Below are 27,191 nucleotides of genomic sequence, written 5' to 3'. Positions count from 1 at the left end.
ACTGCTGTTTGTAGAACGACATGTTTTCTGGTGCTGTAGGCCAATATACATCGCTTAGGGTGGGAAGAGGGGTTAGAAGGAGGGCAGTGCAAGAAGCAACTGTCTCGACCTATCAATGAAACACGAAGGAGGGAAAGGGTGAAAGCCATAAGGCTAGTCATACTGCTTGTATAGTTCCAACAGAATAAGAGGAGCAAAAAAGTAAGCTCCTACACAGTGCAGTTTTATTCCACAGTTTGCTTGGATGCGCTCAAGGCAGCATTGTTTGCAAACATAGCCACAAGAACAGCATCTTGCTCACAAGATGGGCCAGACACAATGCAAGACGTGGATAGTTTTCAATAAATAACATTCAAAAACAAGGAAAATTCCTCCTGTACAACACTGTTTCTCAAGCAAGTGCTACACTATACAAGCAAAAGTACAAGTGGCATTCCGTAGATCCATACTTGGTACCTAATACAGTAAAAGCTCGTTAATTCGAACTTCAGTAATTCGAATTTCGGGATAATTCGAACCGTACTACTTGGTCCGGCCTAGCTCCATAGAAGTCCATGTATAAAAAAGCCCGTTAATTCGAACGTGAGTTGGTTCTGCCACGGTTAATTCGAACTACGAGCCGCCGCGCCTGGGCGGCGTGCCGCCTGGCACATGGCCAGAGCAGGCCTTGTCGCGAGGCTGCAGCGGCTGAGTTGCCTCCAAAATGGGGGAGAGAAGGTAAAAGCGGGTAAAACCGGTGCCAGCACCCGGCGCAGAGGCTGGAGGGCAAGGGGTGGCAGCTGTGGCAACAGCTACGCCCTCTCTCTACCTCCGAGAACTGCGGTTTCCGGTTTTGAGCCGCCGATCTCAGAGGCCTAAGAATCTTGTCGTATAGCTGCAGTTAACCGATGGATGGCGCAACCAGCACAAAAAATACAGCGAATCCAGTACATCGCAGCTCCGCTAGACCTCGACTGTAGCTGCAGTTGTTAACCGATGGATGGCGCAACCAGCACAAAAAATACAGCGAATCCAGTACATCGCAGCTCCGCTAGCACTCGACTGTAGCTGCAGTTGTTAACCGATGGATGGCGCAACCAGCACAAAAAATACAGCGAATCCAGTACATCGCAGCTCCGCTAGCACTCGACTGTAGCTGCAGTTGTTAACCGATGGATGGCGCAACCAGCACAAAAAATACAGCGAATCCAGTACATCGCAGCTCCGCTAGCACTCGACTGTAGCTGCAGTTGTTAACCGATGGATGGCGCAACCAGCACAAAAAATACAGCGAATCCAGTACATCGCAGCTCCGCTAGCACTCGACTGTAGCTGCAGTTGTTAACCGATGGATGGCGCAACCAGCACAAAAAATACAGCGAATCCAGTACATCGCAGCTCCGCTAGCACTCGACTGTAGCTGCAGTTGTTAACCGATGGATGGCGCAACCAGCACAAAAAATACAGCGAATCCAGTACATCGCAGCTCCGCTAGCACTCGACTGTAGCTGCAGTTGTTAACCGATGGATGGCGCAACTAGCACAAAAAATACAGCGAATCCAGTACATCGCAGCTCCGCTAGCACTCGACTGTAGCTGCAGTTGTTAACCGATGGATGGCGCAACTAGCACAAAAAATACAGCGAATCCAGTACATCGCAGCTCCGCTAGCACTCGAGAATTTAACGAATAGGAGGAGCCTTCGTCAACGTCTTTGTCCTGAACTCGCGGTGGTCTCGGCCGCTTTCGGCAGCCTCGAGTTTTCTGGTTTTCGGCGCGCTTACGACCTTTGTTGTGCGGATCGCTTGAAAAGTTAGGCCTTGGTGGCGTGCTTCGCCGTGCTGACGTGCGGTTTCAGAATGGCGTGCGCCCGCGGTAAATACTGCGCCAAAACACTGAAGGATAAATGCGACATCTTACGGGAAGTGGATGCCGGAGTCTTGTCGGAAGAAGAAATCGCCAAGAAGCATGGAATACCGAAGAGCACGCTGTCCACTTACATAAAAAATAAGAGGGCGATTGAAGACGCCTTAGAGGCAGAAGTTGCCAGCGAAAGGAAGAGGATGCGGCTGGCAAAGTACCCCGACCTCGAAAAAACGCTTCTCCTCTGGATTAAGGAGATGCGTGCTCAGGACATACCGCTGAGTGGCCCCGTCATATTGGCGAAACATGTGAAAGTTGGCGCTCCGAGGTCCTACAAGGCTACCAACGGAAGTACTCTCCGCAGGACATTAATGCCGATGAGACAGGCTTATTTTTCAAGTTACTGCCCGCCAAAACGATCACGTACAAAGATGACAAGTGTACGGGGGGTAAACGAAGCAAAGAGCGAGTAACGGTGATGGTTGCGGCAAATATGACCGGAAGTGAAAAGCTACCGCTGTTCGTGGTAGGAAAGTCGAGCAATCCTCGCTGCTTCAAGAACATCAGGTCCCTCCCAACAGACTACGCGGCAAACAGGAAGGCTTGGATGACTGGAGAGTTGTTTAAGCAGTGGCTCATGAAGGTAGACAAGAAGTTCGAGCGCTGTGGCCGCAAAATCCTTCTTCTTGCCGATAACTGCTCTGCGCACAAGATTGAAGTTCAAACGAATGCCGTTGAGTTGGCCTTTCTTCCAGCCAACACAACGGCAGTGCTGCAGCCCATGGACCAGGGCATTATAAAAAATTTGACGACATTTTATCAGCGCCACATACTAGAAAGAATTATTCTATGCCAGAATTACGAAGTGACGCTCTTGAGTGCACTGCATATGCTTGTGCGTGCTTGGAAACAAGTGACAGGGGCTACAATAGCCAATTGCTATCGCCACTGTGGCTTCACCACGCAAGGCGAGCACGTGGACGAGCCATCTGCGCACGGAGACTGCGTCATTAGCGTCACCGCTCCCATGTCGGACGTTCTGAAAGACGTTTCCTTTGCCGACTACGTAGACGTGGATGCGAGCGCAGTTGTCTGTGGTGTGACCACAGACGAGGACATCATTTCCCAAGTTAAAAACATAGAGCCTGTCGCTGCCAGTGACGACGACGAGGAAGACGACGAGGCACCGGTGCGGCCCTCCGCTGCGGAAGTCATGGCCGGACTTTATGCCGCCCGCCTGTTCTTCAGTTTTGAAGAAAGCGAAGAGGAAGCCTTCCGCAACATTCGCTCTTTAGAGCAAAAAGTGCTTGCTGTTGCCTTCAAAGAAAAAAAGCAGACCACAATTACGGATTTTTTCAAACATTAAATTGAACTGGCGCCATGCCCTGCTGCTTCCTGGTCACGGTGTCCTGTTTTTCTTCATTGCTTTCGTTAGTACAAACTTCGTTTAATTCGGACTGAGATGGCGTCCCCTTGCGGTTCGAATTAACGAGCTTTTACTGTAACAGCAAATAAAGCAAGAAAAGAATATAAGTGTACACGCGAAAGGGTATCAGTCTGGGCTAGTCGGTACATTTCGCAGGAAAAGCAACAGCGCATAAAATCATCAGCCGTAAGTCAGTGCCTGTGTCTGTCCGCTCCTTTAGTCCTGTCTTATTGCGCTGTACCTTTTCCTGCAAAGTGTACATGGTTTGGACAAGCAAAAATGACACACAAAAGCACAGACACCTGTGAGCTTCAGCTTTGAGCCGAGTACTGAGACATTGCATAAAAATGTGTGCTTCTGTGAAAACTTTCCATTCCCCACAGGCAAAGGCAAGCTTGCAGAGCACAAGGCACGCGCTAATTGACTAAGTGGCGCATGGGTTCAAAGCAGACTGGTGGAATGCTAACTGTACTGCAAGGTAGTATGACATCACACAATAGAGTGTGAACTGGTTCCGACAAACTATACATACCCCAACACTTCAAAAAAAAAGGGCACTGCAGCCAATACCGCACATAAAAAGATTTGGAATAACGGTGCTGTCAAAGTCACCTCATGATCCCAAAGTGAGCTGCTTACATGAGAAGACCACACCTTTAAAATTGCACACGCTCGCCATTTAAGCCTATCCAGATGCCTCAGTCTTCTTCCCGCAGTATTGCGCAATCATCGTCCCTCTTGCAACTAACAGGGAGGGGGAACGAGAAGAGGACACGTGGCGGTATGCAGGAAGACCAGCTGCGAGTACACAGGCATTCTCAAGAGGTAGTGCTTGCTCTACTCTAGAGGCATGGCTGCTGCAGTGATGACAAAAACGCAAGTGACATGTCACATCCATTGCAACCAAAAAGGAGCGGCGTGCTTGGAGCGATACAGGTGTGTGGAAGGCCAGAGCCCACAAATATGCAGTGGGTGGATTAGAGGAGGAAATTGCTTGGGGCATTGTCTGCAAATCTGCTGCCCAACAAGATCCGCAACCTCACGTCAACATATTTCTTGGACTACAAAGCACTTATTGTAACTCTCCCACAGTATATATAAACACAATGGTCATACTGTTATGCATGGCTTTAATATTAAATTTTACAAACCAGCTAGCATTGATCACTCATCATACATTTGGGGTAAACACCTGTTCATTTTTTAAGTGCCCCTTACCCACTGGCAAGATCTAGCAGGCGCAAAAAGTACCACATTTCCTCCCATACTGAACACGCCAGCTATTTTGGTTGCCAAAATGTAACTTCTGGCTATTATATCAAAAATTTTTGGACCAATGTGACCTGACCAGTTAAGGGGACAGCGTATATAGTGAGGTGCCAGAGTGCATGGACAGAATGCTAGCGCCCCTTGGGTTTTTGGGCTAGCGGGCGATGCTAGCCCAAAACCAGCGAAACAGCATGGCCCCCTAGTGCCAGGTAGGGTCAGGCAACATAGCAAAGTCCGGCGAAGCAGGGCTGCTCGTCTCACCACCAATTTGTCATCGCCACTTCACTGTCTCTCACGTTCATGGCAGATGAATGGTCAATGGAGCTTCTTATCTGTCTCAAGGTGCCCACACCACAAAATTCTAGCGACAAAACGGCGTATATTTTAAGACAGCTTCTGGTTTTGGACAGGTGCTGGGCTTAGCAAGTGCGTGTTGTCTAGTCTCACAGGAGCTATGATTTCAGAAAGCACGGGAAGTTGAAACAGGTTGGCTTCGATCATTCATAAAACAGAATACAAACTATTGAATTTCATATGACCTATTTTTATCATTTTACTGCCTTTTGCCTACGCCGATGTAAATAAAAGTGAATGAAATTCAATTTGAAATATTCACAATTTAGAGTCTCACTATTAAACCGAAATGGCACTGCGAGCAGCTAACGCAATTCAGATGCAGCCGGACCCTACTCTAAAGCTCTTGTAAGTACACAGCACAAGGCCACTTTATACGGCACAAATAGGGGGCCCCTAAGGTTGGCTAACCTATTCTAAAACTCCGTATTATTGTGCAAAATGAACGTGCAACCAAAATTTTCCAAAAATTTTCATCAATTCTGAGGGGAAAAAATGCATGTCTAATGTGAGTAAAATACAGTGACTTAAATGAAGCAGACAATTGTTTTCAGGCCTCAATGTTGGGAAGAAATGAAGTGCCTGAGAAAAACTTGATAAATATGTGCAATAGATGACATTCGATGGCACTGGGCTACAATTACAAAAGTCACTGGTCAAGCTTTGCCGAAAGTCAGTTGCACAGACACAGAATACACTTTTTCATGTGAACCTTGTCCATACAATCTTCATCTAATCTCCTGCACAGAATTTTTGCAGTGGGTATTGCCTGCCAATTTTTTTTTTTTTGATGCGAAAGCTTCACTACGCTAGGTAAAGCTGATTTCACTATGCGTTGCCATTTAACCTTCAAGTTAACCAGAGGTCAAGTGTGGCTATAGGCCTTACGATATGTGGTCCACCGTGGTGTCGCACCACTTGGACTTTAACCGTTGACATTTCAATTCGCTGGTAGAGGGCGGTAGAATAGGCCGCAGCGTTCATTGGGTGACCAACCTCTCGCAATCAACCATTAATTTAACTGCCACCTGCCAGGATGGCAGGGTGGGTGTGCCGCCAACCCAGTGTGCGGAACTCACTCAATGTAACAGACGTCAAGACATTATAGACTTGTCTACTTGCCCGATACACCACAGCTTTCGCTCTCTTACCATGTTCAGCAGTAGTTAAACCGCAGCTTATCTTTTTAAGGAAAGGTGCACACTGATGCCATCCCTTGTGGTGCAGTTCAACATTGTGCACAATGCCCAACAAGAACCAGACATCTGCTCTAAGAATTGTGGACAGTATGCAGGTTTTAAGTGCAGCAGTTTTTTCTTGGAAGTCAGTGTAACCTCCTACGAACTTAAAGTGGACAAAGGAGGAAAAACCTCAGGGTGCTTGGCAACATTTTGACAAGAGGGCACAAGAGGACAGAGGACTTGTCCTCTTGACGAAACATTGGCAAGCACCCTGAGGCTTTCATCTCCCTTGTTCACTTTGTGACTATCAAGAACCATCTGACCACCCACTCTCTGCCATGGACTCCCAGGAACTTGTTAGACCGAACTTGCACACCATAACATGTACAGACAAATAACCAAAGCACCAAAAGCAACAAGCTGAAATCAAGCATCACCATGTAGGTGCATTGTACTGACATGCCTGCCCGCCTGGCACATAAGTAGCGCCTTAAGTACAGTCAAGAGCTACGCCTCGCAACAATTTAAACAAACACACTGATAATCACCCCAGCATTGCTTGGACTGAAATACAAATTGGTATTGTATTTCATCTTTCACACAAACATAAAAAATGTACAACGCCGCACAAGCCCCAATAAGTACTCCGCAGAGGCAGGCACTTTGGACACATGCTGCTTGAAAAGGAGGAGGAAGACAGCAGTTCTCTAGAGTATGCGTGTAGTCTCTGCACCGGCATCTCACCCACCTCACACCATGCTACAGGCTTTGGCTTTCGTGGGCGAGCATCACTTGCCCTATCCTGTCTGCAGTGAAGCAGGTGCACATTCAATCGAGCATATGTGTCACGCGTATGACACAGAAGGGCTCTCTACACAAGCACTGGTGAGCAGGATGCAAAACAATCCTTTCTAGAGCAAGGAAGACGGCTTGTGTGAGCTAGGATCCGCCCACGCTGCAGGGGGCGGCCGGAGCCACACCGTTCTCGGGCAGGGTCTCCCTGGAGCAGCAGCTGGCCGCCTCAAGCAGACTCACTGTCGAACCGGAAGGCGCGAGGAACACACTCTCATTCTCCACAGGGCGCAGCACATCCAGCCTGCAGGGCGGTTGTTCCAAGTGAGGAGCAAGCAGTGTGGATGCACTCATCAACACTGGCAAAATTCACAGGTGCCTGCTGACGCTGCATTTTATATCGAGTAATTTCCAACAAAGATTCCACTGCACTACAATCCCATCCTGATAAAATTTAATCGCTGTGCCAAACTTGGTCAGTGAGGCATAACGCTCCCAAATGTAAGCTAATGAGGATATTTTGTCATTCTGCTGACCACTGTGTTATAGTGTCAATAACATGAACTAATATTACTCTATTCATTAATTCAATGCGCGATCTCGCATGGGACAAGCATAATGATTTCATGTCAAAAAATGACAAGCGCACACTAGGCTATCTGCACCGCAATTTTTAATCTGCTCTAACTCCTCTTAAATTCACACTTTATAAATCTCTAGTTTGACCACTCAACTCATCTCGTCTTTTCCAATTACTCTTGGTACTCATGCATTTCAGCCATAAAACATTCCCTCAGTTTACCTGACTCGGTCTCTCGTCGCAAGTGCCTTAGACACTGTACTTTCCAACAAGTTTTCCACACCAATCCAAGTCGGAAACACCAGTTATTGCTTCATCCATCATAGATTTCATCACATGATAATCGCATGTTTAAAGGTTGTGTTTCCTAATATGCACTAGAATTCATTTTTGCCGTGCAGAACAAATGACTGGAACCATTTTCCTGCCTCCATCGCTGCCATCACTGTTAACATCACCTTCAAGAAAGCTGTGACCGATTTGTTTTGTTAATAATTTGTTCTGTTACGTTCGTTCTGTTAAGGGAGGTACATATAATGACCTAAATAACTATAGACCCATTTCGGTCCTGCCGCTCTTCTCTAAAGTAGCGGAGCGAATCATATAAAAGCATTTAAATGACTTCCTTCTCTTGAATCATGCAATTTCAGAGCAGCAGTATGGTTTTCAGAAAGCAAAATCAATGGGAAAGGGGCTGTTACAAACAAAAGATAAAATTATGAAAAATATCCAAGAGACACCTCATACAGTTGGGATTTTCTTAGACTTCCGTAAAGCGTTCGACTCTTAAGCATCACATATTGATTAAGAAGCTGGATTTATGTGGTATTAGGGGAATAGCCCTAGCCCTTATTCGTAACTACCTCAGCTCAAGATTTCAGTTTTGTGTATTACATGGTTCTCAACCTGACATGCAACTTATTAAATATGGCGTGCCACAAGGATCAATAGTAGGTCCTTTGTAGTTTATACTATACATAAATGACATTGCTAACATTCCAATGACTCAACAGATTGTGTTATATGCAGACGACACTAATGTTTTTTTCTCTGGCGCTAACCTTAAAGAACTAGAAGTAAAGTCAAACGCTTGGCTACAAGAGCTAAATACCTGGTTGTATTTAAATAAACTTCAGCTGAATACCAAGAAAACAAAATTTATTGTTTTCCCCGCCAAAAATAAGCCGTCTGATTATGATATCACTCTGTGCTACGCGTCGAATACACTAGAACAAGTGGACAGCCATTTATTTCTTGGCGTCACTTTTCGCAGAAATTTAGGCTGGTCTAATCACATAAACAAGGTTCGTGTAAAAGCAGCACGGTCTATAGGCATGATATATAGACTCCGTTATCTTCTACCCACTTGGTTCAAGAAAAAAATGTACTTTTCACTTGTTCATTCATATTTCAACTACTGTTTATTAGTTTGGGGCACCTGCGGCCGAACTGAAATGGAAAAATTGTTAGCGCTCCAACGTAAAGCGGTTCGATTATTGATGCCCCCCAGCGAAGGTGAACTAATGAAGCAGCTTGCTATACCACCTGTTACAATCTCCTACACTATCAGATTATGCCTTCTTGTATACACAAAAATAACGAAGGACTACAACAGCTTCTATAATCAATACCTTAGCAGAGATACAAGTTACTTTTTGCGTCAAACCTCAGTTGTAGTACAGCGTCCTCGTACCAATTATGGAAAGGAAACTGTGGAATATCAGATCATGCTAATCTTTAATGCTGTCCCTAAATTAATTGATAATGCAAAGAAATGTGAAACGGCTCGCAAATTTAAGCGTGAATACTGGAATTTCATATTACTGTCTGCATGATTTTGTAATGCGTGGTCTTGTGATCTTTCTTTTTTCTTTTACTTCTTACTCCCACCCTGAACAGGGCATTCTTTTCATTGATTGCCTTTAAATTTACTGGCCAACTTTTTTTTTACTTTCGTTTTGCTTTTTGCACAGCACTGTTACATTATGTTTTCATATGTACATTTTGACACAGTACAATATTCTGGATAATGTCGCCTGTTCTTGTATAACTGTTGTTGTGGAGAGCGACTGCTGACTCGCCACTCTTGCTGCACCGTCGGCGCCCTCTGAGGCCAGGGCCTAGTCAGGAGGATATGTTCCCTCCTTTTGCCCTGCCTCAGGGTAAAGAACTATGTATTACACCATTAAAAAAAAGATAAATATCACCCACTCCTCTCTTATAGTGCCCTAGGGCCTCAAGAGTACGTAAATAAATAAATAAACATATGTGGCGGCTGCCAACATATACTGGGTAACCTAAAAGTAACAGAAAAGCTAACAATTCAGTAATTTGAAAAATATAGACAGTAGCACAATGCAGTTTCCATAGAAATATACAGAAAGATAATATTTTTTCTAACGAATGATTTAAAGTGCTGTAGTGCTACTGTACAAACTATACTGGCATTTCAGTTGCCACATGTCTATGGCATTTTAACTTTTCTGGGCATTAAATGTTTTGTTGTTAAAAAAAATCCCATGCCTTTCTGTGTATTTCTGTGAAATTTACATCGTGCTGTTTTCTATACATTTGAACTACTGAATCTTTACTGGATCACAGAGTAGTTCAAAATGACAATGGCACTGCAATGCACAACTGAGACAAAGGCCAGTAAGAGAAATGCATTGCAATTAAAAAGCACTTCACTCCCTAGCAAGTACAAGCAAGAAGCGATCAGATTCTCGAAGGGCCAATGAGAATCACTGAAAGGGGCTCTAATGGATACACTCCTCACATCTAGTACAATGAATGTCAGTGAAACTGCGTTTTCAGAAATTTTAAGGCACTCACTCATAAGCTGTCAATTGATATTTTGGTGCTGCTTCTGGCACTAGTATTCGCGTGACCACTGGAGAAAGGCTGTCTTCACTGTGCATGAAACGTCTAAGGAATACACTGCACTTCCCCTTTCATGCCTCTACAGTAGCCAACGGGTAATTCGGACTCCAATAATTCGGACTTGTAGGATATTTCAGACCACGATGAGGCACCGTCAGTCACCCCATAGAAGCGCATACATATTCGCGACGGATATTTCGGAATTCAAAAGTCCGAAAGTTCGATTTTTCAGACTAATTTCAGTCGCCTGAGGGGCAAAATTGGCCATCTCATCAGCTTTTCGCCAGCGCAAAAGGCGCCATCTTGAATTGAGGTGGATTTATGCTGCAGTTGGCTTGGCTTGACACACTTTCGGTACCCCATTGTTGCCAGTAGAGGTCCCTGCGATCTCTGACACTTCGAGGTGGCAGCCGGATTGTCATCGCTGCCAACTTGCTTTTGTCGCTGACGTTGTCGCGGGCAGTTATCGCTTGTCCCGTACGTTGAAAATTGGTTGTTGGGGGAAGGAAATTGTGCAGGAGCTATCTCGCATCTCGGTGGGAAGGGATAAAGGAGGGACCGAGAGAAGAAAAGAAGAGGTGCCGTAATGAAGGGCTCCGGAATAATTTCGACCACCTGGGGATCATTAACGTGCACTGACATCGCACAGCACACGGGCGCCTTTGCATTTCGCCTCCATCAAAACGCGGCCGCCGCAGTAGGGTTCCAACCCGGGTACTCCGGATCAGTAGTCGAGCGCCCTAACCACTGAGCCACCGCGGCAGGTCTCGTACGTTCGCCATTCGCCGTTTCGTCCCTTGGGTTTCTCTGACCGCGTTGACAGAGTGGCGCTCAGTCTTCACAAAGTTACATCTGTTTGTTCGCCATTTTGTAATTGCGTCCAGCGGTTCCGCTGCTTTGAAAGAAAAGTGCCTTATCTTTTCGTGTGTTTAACGAGCGGTGTGGTGCACACTCGGATTGTGGACAACATGGCCCCGCTGGGTCCGTCAAAGAAGCGTGATAAGTATTCCAACTAAATGCGGTGACCTTGCTGTCTAGCGTGTACAGTGAAAGCACAACCTTGGCTCAAATACAGGCGCAAATCGTCGCCAGCAAGAGAAATTTGCCGCGAGGTAAAATCAGTGACATTTTTATGCCGATATCATAAGCCGAAGAGACTTTTTTGTACTTCACGGATTTTTCGGGCTGTTCGATTATTCGGAACATTTTTCGGGTCCCATCGAGTCCGAAAAATCGTTCGGCGACTAATTCAAGAGCACTTGGACAGTGCGTTCTGGTGAGCCTGTCTTGAACACCACCAGCACCACAGTCTTGTTGTGCGCAACTGTACTTTAAGCGGTATACCACTACTGGGACTTGGACGGGAAATAAGCTAATGCTCAAAAAATACCATGTTGGATGTATGCAGACCCAGATTACAATTGATTATTTTACAAATCGCCTGAGTTGTGTCATAAAAAAATTTGACAGGCGATGATACGATGCGAAGTGGCATATTTGCATCAGCAGTATTATTTTAATTTTCTTCTTTTCAAATTTGCTTTTTGTTGTGTCCCCTGTGCTGTGTCCCCTTCTTTCGTTTCTGTTCTGTGTCACCAGAGCAGTGATCCTAGATAAACGGCCACTTGCCCATCTTCGCACGCCGTCACAAGATGCCCCCCACGGCAGTCCCCCGCACTCTCCTCTTGTTCCGGGAAGCCACTCCCTTTTGTGGATGCTTCACCGTTCCCTCCGTTCTTCAGGCAGCCAGATCGGCTTCTGCCTCGTTCGACGCTGGTCGTGCCCCCTTGAGTATTAAATAAGCAGTCTAAAAGTACCACGCGTCTTTCCCTGTATTGAGAAGAACCGCTGGACACGACAGTGGCGATGAGAACGTGGATTCAACCCGCACTATGCAACGCTATTGACAAGCCATGGCTACGCGAGGGTTTTCCAACCAAATGCCAGAAATCAATGGCTCATCGTGGTCGTCTGGGATTAGACGCCTTCAATTTTACTTTGAAGCTAACAACGTCACAGACCCAGCCTTGGTGAGGGCCAACCTGCTGATGCTGTATGGGGAGCAGATCTAGGACACTGTCTGCGCCCTTATTCAGCCAAGCACACCAGTGGTAGTGCCCTACAACAACATCGTAGCAGCACTGCAAAAGCACTACGACGCAAGGCCAACAGAGGTCTACAGCCGGGCACGCTTCCAAAGAAGAGACCAACTGGAAGGAGAAACTGTGAGCACCTACATAGCAACGCTCAAGAAGCTTGCTGCCAACTGCAACTTTGGGATGCTGACCACAACAGGTGCCGGGCAGGAAAGAGACGCAGCTCCTTCTGCTAACACCACCATGCCTCCCTTGGACATGATGTTACGTGACAGATTTGTGTGCGGACTGAGTGAGGAGTCACTGCAGCAGCACCTGTTTGCTGAGAAGGATCTCACATTCAACAACGACATCGTCGTATGAGCGGAGAGCGCCGCTCAGCAGCAGACTCACCGGAACACTGAGCCGGTACACCAAACAAGCAACTAGGTATGCACACCTTCTGTTGTGGCGAAATCAGTAAAGAAAGCACAAAACTGCTGGTGATGTGACGACCAACACAACCTCCAGGGATGCCGATTCCAGTCAGCCATGTTGTCATTTTTGCCACAAGCAAGGGTATACCGACAGAGCTTGCATTACGAAGCGGAAGCTTGTGAAGATAAAGCCGCCTTCTCAGACTAATCACAGCGTCAATGCCTCAGAGAACATGCTGCGGTCTGATGTCCATGGAACAACATCAGCAACACCACCTGTGTTGTACAACCTGATCACCACAAATCTCAGCATGCGACCGAAGATTTTTACTGAAGTGAGCATACATCATCAGGTAATTAAGTTCGAGGTGGACTCCTGTGCAGCCTGTACTCTGATCAGTGGGGACACATTCTGGACTTCGTGGCCATCCGACGCACCAACTCTGCAACAAGACAACACGCACCTGCAAACGTGGTCAGGACACAACCTGCCACTATTGGGTTCTGTCAACGTGTAGGTTAATTACAACGGCAAAACCTATACGGTACCCCTGCTTGTTGTGAAGGGCTCAGGATCAAGCCTTCTAGGTAGAAACTGGTTTGCTTCATTAGGTGTGACGATATGCGGCATACACCAGACGCTGAGCCACAACATGGCTGAGTAACTGCAAGAGGAATATGAAAGAGCATTCTCAGAAGAAATTCCAGGAAACGAAAAGCCTCTAGTCATACTGGAGTTGTTGGGCAATGCACAACTGAAGTTTTTAAAGGCCACGCCAGTGCCGTTTGCTCTCCAAGCTTGAGTTGAAAAGGAGCTGGAAAAACTGGAGCAGCATGCTGTCATTGAGCTGATACGATCCGTTTGCTCTCCAAGCTTGAGTTGAAAAGGAGTTGGACAAACTGGAGCAGCATGGTGTCATTGAGCTATTGCAATCCGCCTGCTCTCCAAGCTTGAGTTGAAAAGGAGTTGGACAACCTGGAGCAGCATGGTGTCATTGAGCTGATGCAATCCGTTTGCCCTCGAAGCTTGAGTTGAAAAGGAGTTGGACAAACTGGAGGAGCATGGTGTCATTGAGCTATTGCAATCCGCCTGCTCTCCAAGCTTGAGTTGAAAAGGAGTTGGACAACCTGGAGCAGCATGGTGTCATTGAGCTGATGCAATCCGTTTGCCCTCGAAGCTTGAGTTGAAAAGGAGTTGGACAAACTGGAGCAGCATGGTGTCATTGAGCTATTGCAATCCGCCTGCTCTCCAAGCTTGAGTTGAAAAGGAGTTGGACAACCTGGAGCAGCATGGTGTCATTGAGCTGATGCAATCCGTTTGCCCTCGAAGCTTGAGTTGAAAAGGAGTTGGACAAACTGGAGGAGCATGGTGTCATTGAGCCGATGCAACATTCACAATGGGTCACACTACTTGTGGTAGTTCGCAAAAAGAACAGAACCATACGCCTCTGCGGAGACTAGCGCAGCATCGTCAATCTAGCGACTAAAGCGTCCTCTTACCCGCTACCGACACCCGAGGAAGTATTCAATATACTATGTGGCGCAAGCACATTAGACCTCACCCACGCATATCAGCAGCTGAAGGTGAGTGAGTCAACGGCAGAATTACTGACAAATAATAGACAGAAAGGCTTGTACAAAGCCAAGTGACTGACTTTTGGCATAGCTGCAGCCCTGGCTATATTTCAAAAGTTCATGGAGACAGTGCTTCAGGGAATCCCAGGAGTTTGTGTCTACCTTGACGATGTCGTCATCAGTGGCACTTGCATTGAAGAGCATGCAGCGCGACTACAGCTCGTTCTTGAAAGGCTAACAAACGCAAACTTGCGCAAAAGAAAAGCGAAATGCTGTTTTGCGGTGCCAGAGGTGCAATTTCTGGGACACCGAATTGATACAGAAGGCATCCAGCCTACCAAAGACAAAGTGCGAGCAATCACTGAAGCACGAGCACCGACAAACAAGCAGGAGCTGCAGGCATTTCTCAGAGTCTTAACGTTCTATGACCGATTCTTGAAACAAAGAGCTGCCGTGGTCAATGACTTATACAAACTCCTTCGGAAAGATGTGACATGGACAAGGTCTCCACGCCATCAGCAGCTATTCAATGCCCTGAAAGACCTGCTTCGAAGGTATACAGTCCTCTGCTACTATGATGAAAGGAAGCCTCTGCTTTTGGCTTGCGATACATCTCTGTACGGAGTTGGCGCAGTTCTGTCGCAAACTGACGACCAAGGAAGGGAAGCCCCTATCGCCTTTACCTCACGTATGCTGTCACAATGAGAGCGCAACTAAGTGCAACATTACAAAGAAGGGCTAGTCATTGTAGATCTACGCGGCAACACACTTTCGCCAGTACATTGTCGGCCGAAAGGTGGTGTTTATAACGAATCACCAACTGCTATTGGGCATTTTGGGACCACAAAAGCCTATTTCATCAACGTTGTCTCCGTGAATAATATGCTGGTGCATCAAACTATCAACGTACGACTACAGTCTGGTCTGCAATGGGAATAAACATAAAATGCCGATGCGCTAAGCCGCCTGGCACTGGAAGCAACTGTTGACGAACCACCTCCACCTGGGGATGTCCTGATGTTCAAAGCACTGCTAGAACCTCCGCTTACAGCAAGCACAGTTGCAGCATCTATGCAGAAGTGTGCAGCTCCCCGGCTAGTTTACACAGCTGTTCAACAAGGCAACATGCACAAACTCAAAGGGTACAACTTCAAAGCTTACTGAGCTACAGATTTGAGCACCCATTGTGGCTGCATCATCTTTGGGTCCCGAGTTGTGATTCCGAGAGAACTACGCGCATAGGCTATGTTGCTCGTCCACGCTGGACACAGGGGCATCGTTGCCATGAAAAAGTGTGCCAGAAGCTACATGTGGTGGCCTGGAATTGAACACGAAACAGTGGTCCGAGATTGCAAGCCTTGCCAAAGCAGCTGGAGCGCCCTGCCTAAAGCTCCTGTCCCAGATTGGGAAAAGCCAGACACACCCTGGCACATCTTGTACATTGATTTTAGAGGACCGATTGAGGGCTGCACCTTCCTTGTGGTCCAAGACGCCTACACAAAGTGGCTTAAGATTAGGCAAATGGGACAGACGACTTCAGCAGCTGTCATTGACAACCTCTGATCACTGTTTGCAATGTTCGGCCTGCCTCGCAAGGTACTGTCGGACAATGAAACACTGTTTGTGTCTGCGAAGATCCTCAAGTTTTATCGCGACAACGAGATCTCATCAGTCACATCGGCTCCCTGCCACCCAGCGACAAACGGACAAGCCGAGCGCTACGTGGCCGAGCTAAAATGCGCCCTTGAAAGAGATCAGACAGGGTCGCTACAGCGCCGCCTTGCGTGCTTTCTCTTCAAGCAGCACACGACAGTTCAGAGCACAACACGCCAGACCCCAGCGAAGATGATGTTCGAGCACGAAATGCGAACGCATCTCACAGCCATCCTTCCCGAGCCAAAGGCAGAAACGTTCCGGGAAGAAACACCAGTTCTGCACTGCGGAATGATTCATAAGGGGCAGTGCGTCCTCTCCCGCCAGTTTCTCAAGAAGCCACGCTGAGAGGAAGCTACGATAGCTGATAATCAGACATGATGCATAGGCTTGCACTCTTGCTTCGTCAGCAACAGTAGCATGCCGACACCTCAAAGAGCTGCACAGATTTACGACACCTTCTGACAGTGGTCCGGCACGAGCACCGTCTTACCACATAGCCTGGCACCTCTCCCCAGAAGAAAAGACTTCGCCCAAGGCAGACCTAGAAGACACAGCGAACAACAGCCAGCCTACAAACGCTTCTGCCCCGAGAGCAAAACCCCCCGCATGCTACCAGGCAACCTTCTAAGGGGGAAGGAAGTGTTGTGTCCCCTGTGCTGTGCCCCCTTCTTTCGTTTCTGCTCTGTGTCACCAGTGCAGTGTTTGCCCCTTTGCCCCCCCCCCCGGTGGGCCCCCGCACCCTCTTCTTGTTCCAGGAAGCCACTCCCTCCTGTGAATGCTTCACCGTTCCCTCCATTCTTCGGGCAGCCAGATCGGCTTCTGCCTCGGTCGACGCTGCTCGCGCCCCCTTGAGTATTAAGTAAACAGCCCAAAAGTACCGCGTGTCTTTCCCTGCATCGACAACAACCACCAGACACACCACTTTTTCAAATTTTCAAATTTCTTTTCAAATTTCGTGCTCCGCAGGGGGGAGGGGGGTGCTATTGCTGCATGCCTTCTCTCCCTTCTTCGCTCACTCAATGGCTCCATGAGAGTTAGCTCCTCTCATTCCCACCAGGGGCACTGTTGCTGTAAGCCTCCTCTACCTTTCTTTCCCTCTGGCACTCCTTCACTCCCCCCCACCCACCCACCCACCCACCCAAATTTTCTGGTTACAATGCCCATGACAATAATTTTCGGAAAACTAGGGCCACACTGCTAAAGCAGTAATGATTTGTGACAGCATAAGGGCATGCATGAGACTATGCTTTGCTATTTCCCTCTCGTGCAAAAAATGTCAAACATGAAAAAAGAACCTCGCAAGTGTAAAAACATTTTCTATTACCTCCCCTATAGCGGTGCATAATGTCCTTGGGCACATTAGGTCATCAAAATTGACCTTGCTGAGTGATTCTGACTCAGTTCCAAGGGGAGCACAGTAACTGTCAACATGCCCAATTATTTTTGGAGTTCTGTCCTAACGCACCAGTCCTAAAGCCCCTCCATAGCATTTTCTGTCGACCAATTTGAGTAGCACCAACTTCCCCTGCCCCCAGCACTTCCTCCTCACAAAGCTTTCTGAGGACAAAACAAGTAGGTCAGCCTGCTAGAGGCCAAGAAACAGTGCAGCAGCACTATGATACAATGTCTGCTTGACCGTTCCCTAGACATGGATGCGAACGGATACAAAAAAGACGACTACTGGCAGAAACGGAAATCAGAACCGGAAAATCAATACACAGAAGTGGAAAAAAGGCAGCAGTACTCCTGAAAGATTGGCAGTACTTTAAAAAAATGTCACTGGCCACAGAGCAGCTTTAGCCGGTCTAAACTCAGAAGCTGGCATGCCCAGGTGTTGTCATAAAATGGGTTGCAGGAAGTGCTGAAAAGAGATGCAATATGCAAGCCATTGCTGGAGCAGCCCAAAAGCACTCACTTGTCATAGATGACACCGTCAACGCCCTTGCGCTTGAGGCTGGTGATGGTCTCGGCATGGTTGTTGTCTTCACCCCAGCAGAAGAGGATGAGTTTGTGCTCCTTCACAAAAGTGATGAGACTCGGCTCACGCAGTAGCTCCTCCGTGTGCACGTTGATGCCCTGCAGCAAACAGTCATAGCACCTTAGAGAACAGTACTCATCATCGGCCCAAATACGTCCATTGAAGGTCTCCCACTGGCATCCAGATAGATAACTATTGGCTTCCCCTTTGTATCAGGGCAGTGGCGAGGGCTACCTTGCACAGTAAATTAAAGCAGTTGTTTTATTAGTTTTCCACTTGTTGCCCTTGATATTTAATTACTTTGAATCATGCTTCATTACTTTTTTTCCCCTCGTTAATTTTTCATTAAAGGCTATTTAAGCTATATTACTTCAATTTCTGTGATGTTTCGTGCAATTTCTCGATTCTGTTTTTTCCCTACCAATACATACTCCAGTCTTCTCTTGCTCATCTCTACAGCTGATGTGTTAATTTTGCTTTCGCCATCCCTAAAACCCAAAGCTACTGGAAGGCTCACTATGTCCTCTCCGATGCCTGGTTATATAGCTTTACAATCTGCCAAAACATGTTTAATGCTTTCTACACTGCTTCCGCACACAACACAGATATCGTCTCCCTGTTCACATATACTTCCCTTTTATATTGCCCGGTTCTAAGGCAACTTGATCTAGCCTCAACTAGAAGATACTGCTTCTTGAATTAACCCTGTCCAGCAACACCTGAAGTTACTTTATCCCCACAAACTTTCCAATCTCATCCGCCCACCTGACTCTCTGTCACAGCCTGCTATGTTTGCCTTCCCTTGGAACCCACTCCGTTACTCCAAGTAAAAGTCTGCTGTCTTTCCTTCGCAATACATGTCCTGCCCATGCCCATTTTTCTTCTTGATGTTGACAAAAATATCATTAACTCGAGTTTGTTTCCCAGCAGAACAGTATTGTGCCACAAATCCCAATCTCTAAATGTGGTGCATCTCATCAGAGACTGCAGAAAGGCAATGTTTCTGACCTGCTAGTATACCAGTCGCAAATGGTTGTACAGGAAAACCTCCTTATACATACCCGCTTACCAAGTAGTCGCGGTTAAAACGTAGTTGTGAGAATTCCCCGGCTGAGACGCCATTGAAACCCATGTATTGGCAGACCACTTATGGCGTAGTGGCTAATGAAATGCCTACCGCTTAATGCGTACTTGCCGTCGCAGTTTGGCAGGCGCCGGACTGTGATGCAAAACGTTTTCCACCTTTCCGAAAAGCATTATCAACGTGCGGACCACCGGCGATACAACATTGCGGCCATTTCGGCCATGTTCCAGCGAGTGCGGCGATGTCGATATCAATAAGGAGCCCACAAAGCATCGGCCGCTTCGGTGTTCTTTCGCGCGAACGCATCGTCGCCAGCCCTATCGCAGTAACCGCCACCCCACTCTGCCCATGTGACCTTGCTGCCTTGCGTCAATATCTACTCATGCTGCACGTGAAGTTACGTTGTGCTGTGTTATGGGTGGGCAACGTGCGTTTTTTGATGGCTTCCTTTGTTCCGAGCTGGTGCTGTGCGAAGCGCAAAGCGGTTTCAACGTCTCCGAGCTGGTCGGACAGCGGGATTGTTGCCGCTGTTGCGCCACCCCAAGGCAACGAAAGCACCGAGAACAAGGACAGCGGTGACGACTTGGCAACGGAAGATTTCAACTCTAATGTGGCGGAAGCCGCTCAAGCATTGACGGTTGTGAGGGCGTTTACCAAGATGGGCCTCCTGGAAAAGCTTGTCCATAGTATCACGAATTTTGAGAACGCTGTTGCCGCTCGGCCACCACGGCGGCAACTGAAAATGATGGACTTCTGGTCGGCTGCAAACAAATAAAGTGCTTATACAAACTGAGGCTAAGGTCTCGTCAATATCAAGTGTATTTAAAAAAGACCCCTATTTGTCGAATTCTGCACAATTCAAACAAATTTTCTGCCCCCTTTCAGATGGAATTATCAAAAGTAAGAGACAACTGCATTTGAAGAGTGCCCACTTGTGCACATCAGAGCTGTAAGCATTGCATCTTTGATATTCCCAGCTTACACAGAGCAGACTTCTATCAACTTAAACTTGGCTCAGACAAATTTTTCTGATGTAGTGAGCAATTTGAGGATGCTTCGTTGGTTTTTAATGGAATCAGTGGCAAAAAATCTGCTACGAAAGACTCTTCACAGATCATTCTTGGCTCAAATGAACTTTCACAGCACCCTCACGGCACTCTCAAAGCAAGCAAGAAGGTAAACCTGCCTGCCTGAGATGAGTGCTGCTGGTGTTGACATGGCATGACCTCAGCAACACAAAGTTCCTCCTGTCGCCTCAAAGGAATGTGGTGTGTACCTGCTTGCATAAAAGGAGATGTGTTGTAGAAGGGAGATGAGAGAGACAAAATGAAATAGGCGATCATGTAGTTTCGCAGCCTGTGTAATGCAGCTAGTGTGCAGGGGACTCAGAGCCACAGAAAAGCCAAAAAGCTGGAAAAAGATAAAGTGACAGCAAAAAACAAAAAGAAAACAAAAACTTTGACCAATGCCATTTGCAAGTGTGAGCATGCATCATGTCACCATGAGATTGTCATGTGTAGGCAATATTGCTTTAAAAAAAAATGTCCTTTTTGGAATTACCTTCCCACTACAAGGCTACTCCATCTCCCATTTTATGTAACATATACAGTCACTGCCCACTTTTCTGGACTCTCAAAATTTGAACTTGTTTAATACTTTGGACTGCACTAAGAAACCATCGTGCATCGCACAGAAACATGTACACATTCAAAACCGATATATCAGACTCTGTGAAAAAAAAAAATTTGATTTTTCAGACTGAATTAGATGAGAGCAAGCCTCACTGCCACAACCAGCTGACTCTTTGTAGTTGTGGAATGTGCCATCTTGAAATCAAAGGGACTCAATGTACAGATGAATTCACTTGGATAGGTATAACGATTTTCGTGCCTCACTCACACATTCTTCCTTTTAATGCAATCTTCCAAAATGTTGCCTCAAACAAAAAACCCGCATTGCTCGGATGGCCCTGTTAACCCGTGAGGTAAAAGAAAAGGGGGTCTTTAGCGGGTAGCCAGAGAGGTCGAAGGCACTCGCTCTTCCTGCATGTCCCCCCTCTGGGTGCACCTGGCTGCTTACCGCACTGGGAAATGGACTAGTAAGTTGAACCCCTCAATAACGAAAGCCCTCAAGAACGAAATTCTCGCAGAGACGAAAAATTCTGGTGCCCCCAGCGAACTTACATAGAGTTCAATGCTTCTGCCCACTCTCAACAGCGAAGAGTTTTTAAAAGCAGTGCCAGTTGGGAACAGAGGCAGAACCGAGGCAGCATATTCATCCGACAAGTTGGGGCCGTTCATTTCAGCCGACAAGTAACGGCGCGGCCATTGCTGTTTACTTTCTGTCGGTTCAGTAATGATGATGATAGCAACGAGTTTTTTTTTGTCACTTCTCCATTTCATTTCTCCATTCTGGCCGCTATACTTTATTTTTGCTGCCCCAGCTCAGGTGCTTCAGTATTGACGGCAGATGCCGGGGCTAGCAAAAATCTCTTCCTTCCTTTTTACAATTATTTTAATAAAAACTTACTGCTGCTACTAACCCATCTGTTGGCACTATGCACACATGTGACGTTTCACGTGGCGACACCACCGGCTAACCGGTGCAGCATCTAGGCAGAACGACGAACCCTTTTTTCTCTTTGCTACCACGCCTCGTCCATACCGACCACTCTATCTCACAGTCCGCATCGTGCACGCCGAATTCGCCCATGACTTGCTTGTCTCCAGTGTTTTTTTTTTTTTTTTTGGCCTGTCGGAAATATGCCGCCTCCTGTTAAAAAGCGAAAATTTTTGACGCTGCAAGGAAAGTCTGCAATCATCGCCGAAGCCGCAAAAGGCAGAAAGAAGTCTGACATTGCGGAGGAATTCAATATCCTGTGCAGCTTGCTTTCTACAATTCTGAAATCCAAGAACAGCATCATGGCGGCACTTCAGAACGGTGCACGCGTGCAGAACAAGACGGTGGAACGTGCAGAACAAGACGTCGACAAAGCCGTGTTCCAGTGGTTCCTCGACAAGAGAATGGAAGTCTTCTGCAGCAGGAGGCGATTGACTTCGCGTGCATTCTGGGGCACAACTTTAACATGAGCACTGGAAGCTCAGTCGATTTAAAGCACGGCACTGCATTGTCGCCAAGATGTTGTTGGGGGAGTCTGCGAGCATCGACGCTGAAGCAGAATTGTCCTGGATGCAGGAAAGTTATGAAAGCATAATGGACGAATACGAGCCCTCCGAAATTTATAATGTGGATGAAACTGGCTTTTTCTATGAAATGTTGCCATCGAAAATGCTTGGCCTGAAGAGACAAAAACGCCATGGCGGCAAGCTGCGCAGAAAGTGGGTGACCATTCTTTTGTGCTCAAACATGGAAGGATCCGACAAGCGTCCCCTCCTCGTGATCGGCCGGAGCAAGACGCCACGGTGCTTTAGACGTAACCGAAGGCTTCCAGTCGAGTGCACTGCTAAACAGAAAGCTTGGATGACGCGCGCAATATTCTCCAGCTGGCTGGAAGCCTTTGATGCAGATATGCGGAAGCAGGGCAGATCAGTCTGCCTTTTTTTGGATAACTGCAGTGCCCACCACATCGAAGACGTTGTCCTGATGAGCGTCCGCTTGATTTGTTTTCCTCCAGACTGCACATCCGTTATTCAACCTCTTGACCAAAGGGTTATTAAGAGTGTCAAGTCTGCGTGCCAGGGAAGTCATCCGGCATTTGTTGTTAAACATCGAAATGAAGTGACCGACGGAAATTGATCTTTTCATGGCCCTGGAGATGCTTGCCAGGGCGTGGATTGCTACTTCGGCCACCCTTGCCCAGAACTGCTTCAGGCACGCCAGTTTCGCGGCTGGTCAGCATGCCTTGGCAGAACCGGAAGCGAGTGTTCCTGCAAGTGGTGACTATCTGCAGCCACTAACCAAAGCATGGGACGCGCTTCGCAGTGTCGATGCAATGGTGTCAGACCCTGTTGAACTGGATGACTTTTTGTGTGAGGGCGCTGACTTGATTGTGCACGAGGAATTCAGCGACGACGCTATTATCGACAGTGTGCGCAAAGGAAATGAGGACAGCGACGACGAGGATGGCGATAACCAAGCACAAGGAAGGCAAGTAAGCTCGCATGATGTGCTTAAGGCTTTTGATGTTATCCAGACTTTCCTCAGCGACCAAGACAACAACGAAGTTATGCATAGCTTATCAAGCTGCGAAGCCCGAGTTGTGAAGCTCCTGCACAGCAATATGAAGCAGAGCAAAATACGCGACATTTTTCATTAAATTTTGGTTCTGGAAAGTAAAGGGTGTGCTTGTTTGTCCATTTTCGCGACAGCAAAATTCTCGCAAGAACGAAAAAGTTTTCCTTTCCCGGTGGTTTCATCATTGCGGGGTTCGACTGTTCTTGCCTGTGTAAAGCGCACAATGGCAGCGAGGGGCATGAACAGAATTCGTTCATAGCATCAACTGCGGGCATGCAGACCACTGGAACCTATTGGGCTTTACTGCATAGCATCGAAACTTTCAACGAAGTCAATATTTCAAACTGCACAAGTTCCAAAATGTGGAACTGCTGTATCGTGTACCTGAGCAACATACAGGATGTATGCTACAGTGCATGCACAGGATGTTCTATCGGGGACAAAAGTAACTGGCCCCTCCTGCAAATTCCAAACCGTGACACACCGCACACGAGCGCTGCCCGACGATGCTCACCTGGTGCCGAGACAGCGCACTGCGCCAGTCGCGACCCAAGGAGTGCATCATCGGGTGGTGCCTGCATGCAGAGTGTCATGGTTTGTAACTTGCAGGAGGGGTCAGTTACTTTTGTTGCCGACAGTACAGCAATTATTCGATTCAGTTCACACTTGGCGTTCATCGTGGCTAATGACCCTAAGCCCTTCTAAGACAAAGCTCATCTCCTTTACAAGAAATTTTTGCCATATCACAACCACACACACTCTTGATGACTTAACAGTAGAGCCAGCTTCCACTTGAGAGTATTTAAGAGTTCACCTTCAGTCCGACTTAACCTGGAACTACTACAATAACTTGATTCTAGCAGCTACTAACCGTTCTCTTGGCCTCCCAAAACATACCGTATTTGCTTGCGTAATTATTTATTAATACTGCAATCCCAGGAAGGGATTTTCGCAGGGTGAGCATACAGAAAATAGGTAAGTACAAATATTAAGAAAAAAAAAAGTACAAAGGCCACAAATTAATAATAAGCAACAAAACACAACAGCAAAAATGAAAGGCTCAATGACGTAACACAACAAAAAAGTACACTAAGGTTTGGGGCATATAAATACACTACTATCAAGTCATCAGTGAACATGGTCAACAGGGAATTAATTAAATGAAGAAAGAGCACCAAAACGATCACAATATTAAATTCAGTTCAAAAATGGGAACCGGGAATGCATGACAGAGGACATTATTGTGCACTGAGGTTGCCGATGAATGATGTTACAGATAGCTGTAAGACTTCCGTCGTTAGTAAGTTGATTCCACTCCGTTACTGTTCGCGGAAAAAAAGAATGTTTAAAGCAGTTATTGGAGAGATTGCCACTAGATGGCCACTGCCTTGTCAGCCGAAGCGAGTAAAACCAATACCACCTAGATAACTTTACAAGGCCCCCGCATGACCTCCTCACCAAGCGTCTACGTCACTGCTAAGAGAAGCAGCGCGCAGCAGGTTGACGTGGCGCCATCTGGGAGAAAACTGACTAAGCGGAAAAATTCTGTTCCCTCGATCGGATTTGGAATTTTCCTGGCTTGGCTCGAACTTTGCTATTTTCTTGTCGCTTCGATTAAAACTCAAGAAAGCTCTTTTCTTATTTTTGCCACACTTATATTAACGAGTTTATAGTTTGAAATATTGCAAAAATAAATGTCGTGTTAAGCCTTGCATCCTCGCTGTCAACTGCGGCTTTAACAATGTTTAATATCAAACTCTACTTGCGCTTGAAAGCTAATGCCAGTCCGCATCCTAAGTTGGTTAGGAACACTGAGACAACCAGTACGCACATGGTCATGGTGCTAGCTGACGTGAATGTGTCGCGTTTTCACGGAAGAGCTCAAGAACTGTGCAAGCTTTTTCATCTGCAGAGGCTTCGTTTGCGTGTTTGAACCTGCGTAGCCTCAGTTCTGAAATGCCTGGCTGCTGCTGCGCCCCAGGCTGCAGATCAAATTATGATGGTGGTCCGAGTGTCCGCGTCTACAAGTTTCCTGCCGACGAGACGCAAAGGGCAGCATGGACAAAGGCTATTTCTCGCGAAGATTTTGTGCCAACCAAGCACACTGTGGTAAGCGTCGCTTTTGGTGCTGTTTTTCAGGATGCTTGCCTTAAACTTTTTGCTTCAGTAAAACTTCTTTTTAGCCTAGTTAGTGCATTTTGAACCAAGGAAAAGGAGCAGCGCAAAAGCATGCAACCACGCAAGAAAGGACAAGACACGAGCGCTGTTTTTGCGTTTTGTGCCGTGTCTTGTCCTTTCTTCTCTTGTGGTTGCATGCTTTCGCGCTGCTCCTTTTCCTTGGTTTTGTGCTTTACACGACATTTTTTTTTATGGCTTGCTTCGGAGAGGGGACTTTTTCTTCACTTTCTTATTACTTCACTTGCAGAGTTTTATTTCCCAGTTATTTCGCTTGCCGAATTTTGTAAGCCTGTCGCCGAAACCTAATGGACTTGTGGTTTTACTTTGTTTTTAGGAGTATGAAAAACACTTTCAAACGAGTGACTTCGTCAGGTTTGCAACGTACACGGACGAGAACACTGGAAACGTTATCGAAGTTCCGCTGCAGCGTGTCCGCCTGAAGCCAGCTGCTGTCCCGAGTGTGTTTCCCGGCTGCCCGAAATATCTCTCTCAGCCACTATCTTCGCGAGAAGCTCCTGCAGAAAAGAAGGCCCGACTCGAGGCAGCGTCACTGCGAAAAGCGATAGAGCTTTCTGTTGCTGCTCAAGAGGAAGAAGATCGCAGGAACAAAATTTGCAGTTTTGGGGAGCTGTGTTCTGCCCTTCCGAAGCTTAAGACTTCTGACTTCTGGACTGTGGTCACTACGCAGGCAAAGGTTTTGTTCCTGGAGCTCTCCCTCGACCAAGCTCCCGCAGTGCGTTCATCAGTGGTGGTTTTAGACGACCTGTCTGTTCAGGTGTTTCTCGGAGGGTCCCGTCTCCACAATCTTGGAGACGAATGTGTGCCGTCACAAATGAAGGATTTAAGGGAGCTTGATAAAGTGCTGCAGTCTGTTGAAAAGCTGCAGAGTTGTGCTAGTGGCAGCGAAAAGGAACACCAGCTTCTCGCAACTGTGCTAATGCTCCTGGATGAGGTGAACAAGGATTATGAGCTCCAAGAACATCATGGATGGAACTTACAGGTACTGAAATTTGTGCGAATCCAAGTCGAGCTTGTTTTGAAAAATGTGCCTCGATATCCACCAGATGTACTCGTGTTTTCAGGTCTGCTGTATACCATTTCTCCACATGCATACAGGTTCATCAGAAGCTCGCTTAAAATTAAGCTGCCGCACCCAGACACTATTCGACGACTGTGTTCGTCATATCACATGAATCCAGCACTTGAACAGCAAGATCCTTGTTTCTTGAACTATGCTAAAACTGTATTGCAAGCAATGGCCGAGCATGAGCGCACTGTGACATTAATGATGGATGAGATCCATCTTCAAACCTATTTTGAGTACAAAGCAGGCTTCGTTACAGGTGCCGCAGCCAATAGTTCCGATCCGGCTAAAACAGCATATGTGTTCATGCTACAAAGCCTTTTGTCAAGCAACAAGGATGTTGTTCACATTTTGCCAGTCACACAGATAGATGCAAAAGCACTGCATCTATTTTTGCACAAGCTCATTACTGACCTTGAGTCACTTGGATTTAAGGGCACAGGGTAAGCCCTATACTTCCCATGCATTTTAGGCCATGTTGAGGTACATGTTTCTCACTAACTAATAACAGTAGCCTAATAATACATATATCATTGTTCGCCAAATTTTGTGCTCTTTTTACTGAACTAGAATATTTGAAATGTGTTGAAAATTCGATTTTTAATA

General features: G+C 46.8%; 1 long non-coding RNA gene across 2 annotated transcripts; it reads right to left on the bottom strand.

Annotated features, from left to right (window-relative positions):
- Positions 1-202: 202 nt before the first annotated feature.
- Positions 203-27,191, bottom strand: LOC144116027 (uncharacterized). Of its 2 annotated transcripts, none has more exons than XR_013311684.1 (3): positions 25,887-27,191; positions 17,983-18,143; positions 203-7,168 (listed from the first exon to the last, which is right to left on the bottom strand). It is a non-coding gene; the product is annotated as an uncharacterized LOC144116027 (long non-coding RNA). The 2 variants fall into 2 exon arrangements; XR_013311683.1 differs by lacking the exon at positions 25,887-27,191 and adding an exon at positions 19,784-19,931.

The sequence above is a fragment of the Amblyomma americanum genome, chromosome 1 (genome assembly GCF_052857255.1).
Source record: "Amblyomma americanum isolate KBUSLIRL-KWMA chromosome 1, ASM5285725v1, whole genome shotgun sequence".
Lineage (NCBI taxonomy): Eukaryota > Metazoa > Arthropoda > Arachnida > Ixodida > Ixodidae > Amblyomma > Amblyomma americanum.
This window is presented reverse-complemented; position numbering and strand designations above follow the sequence as displayed.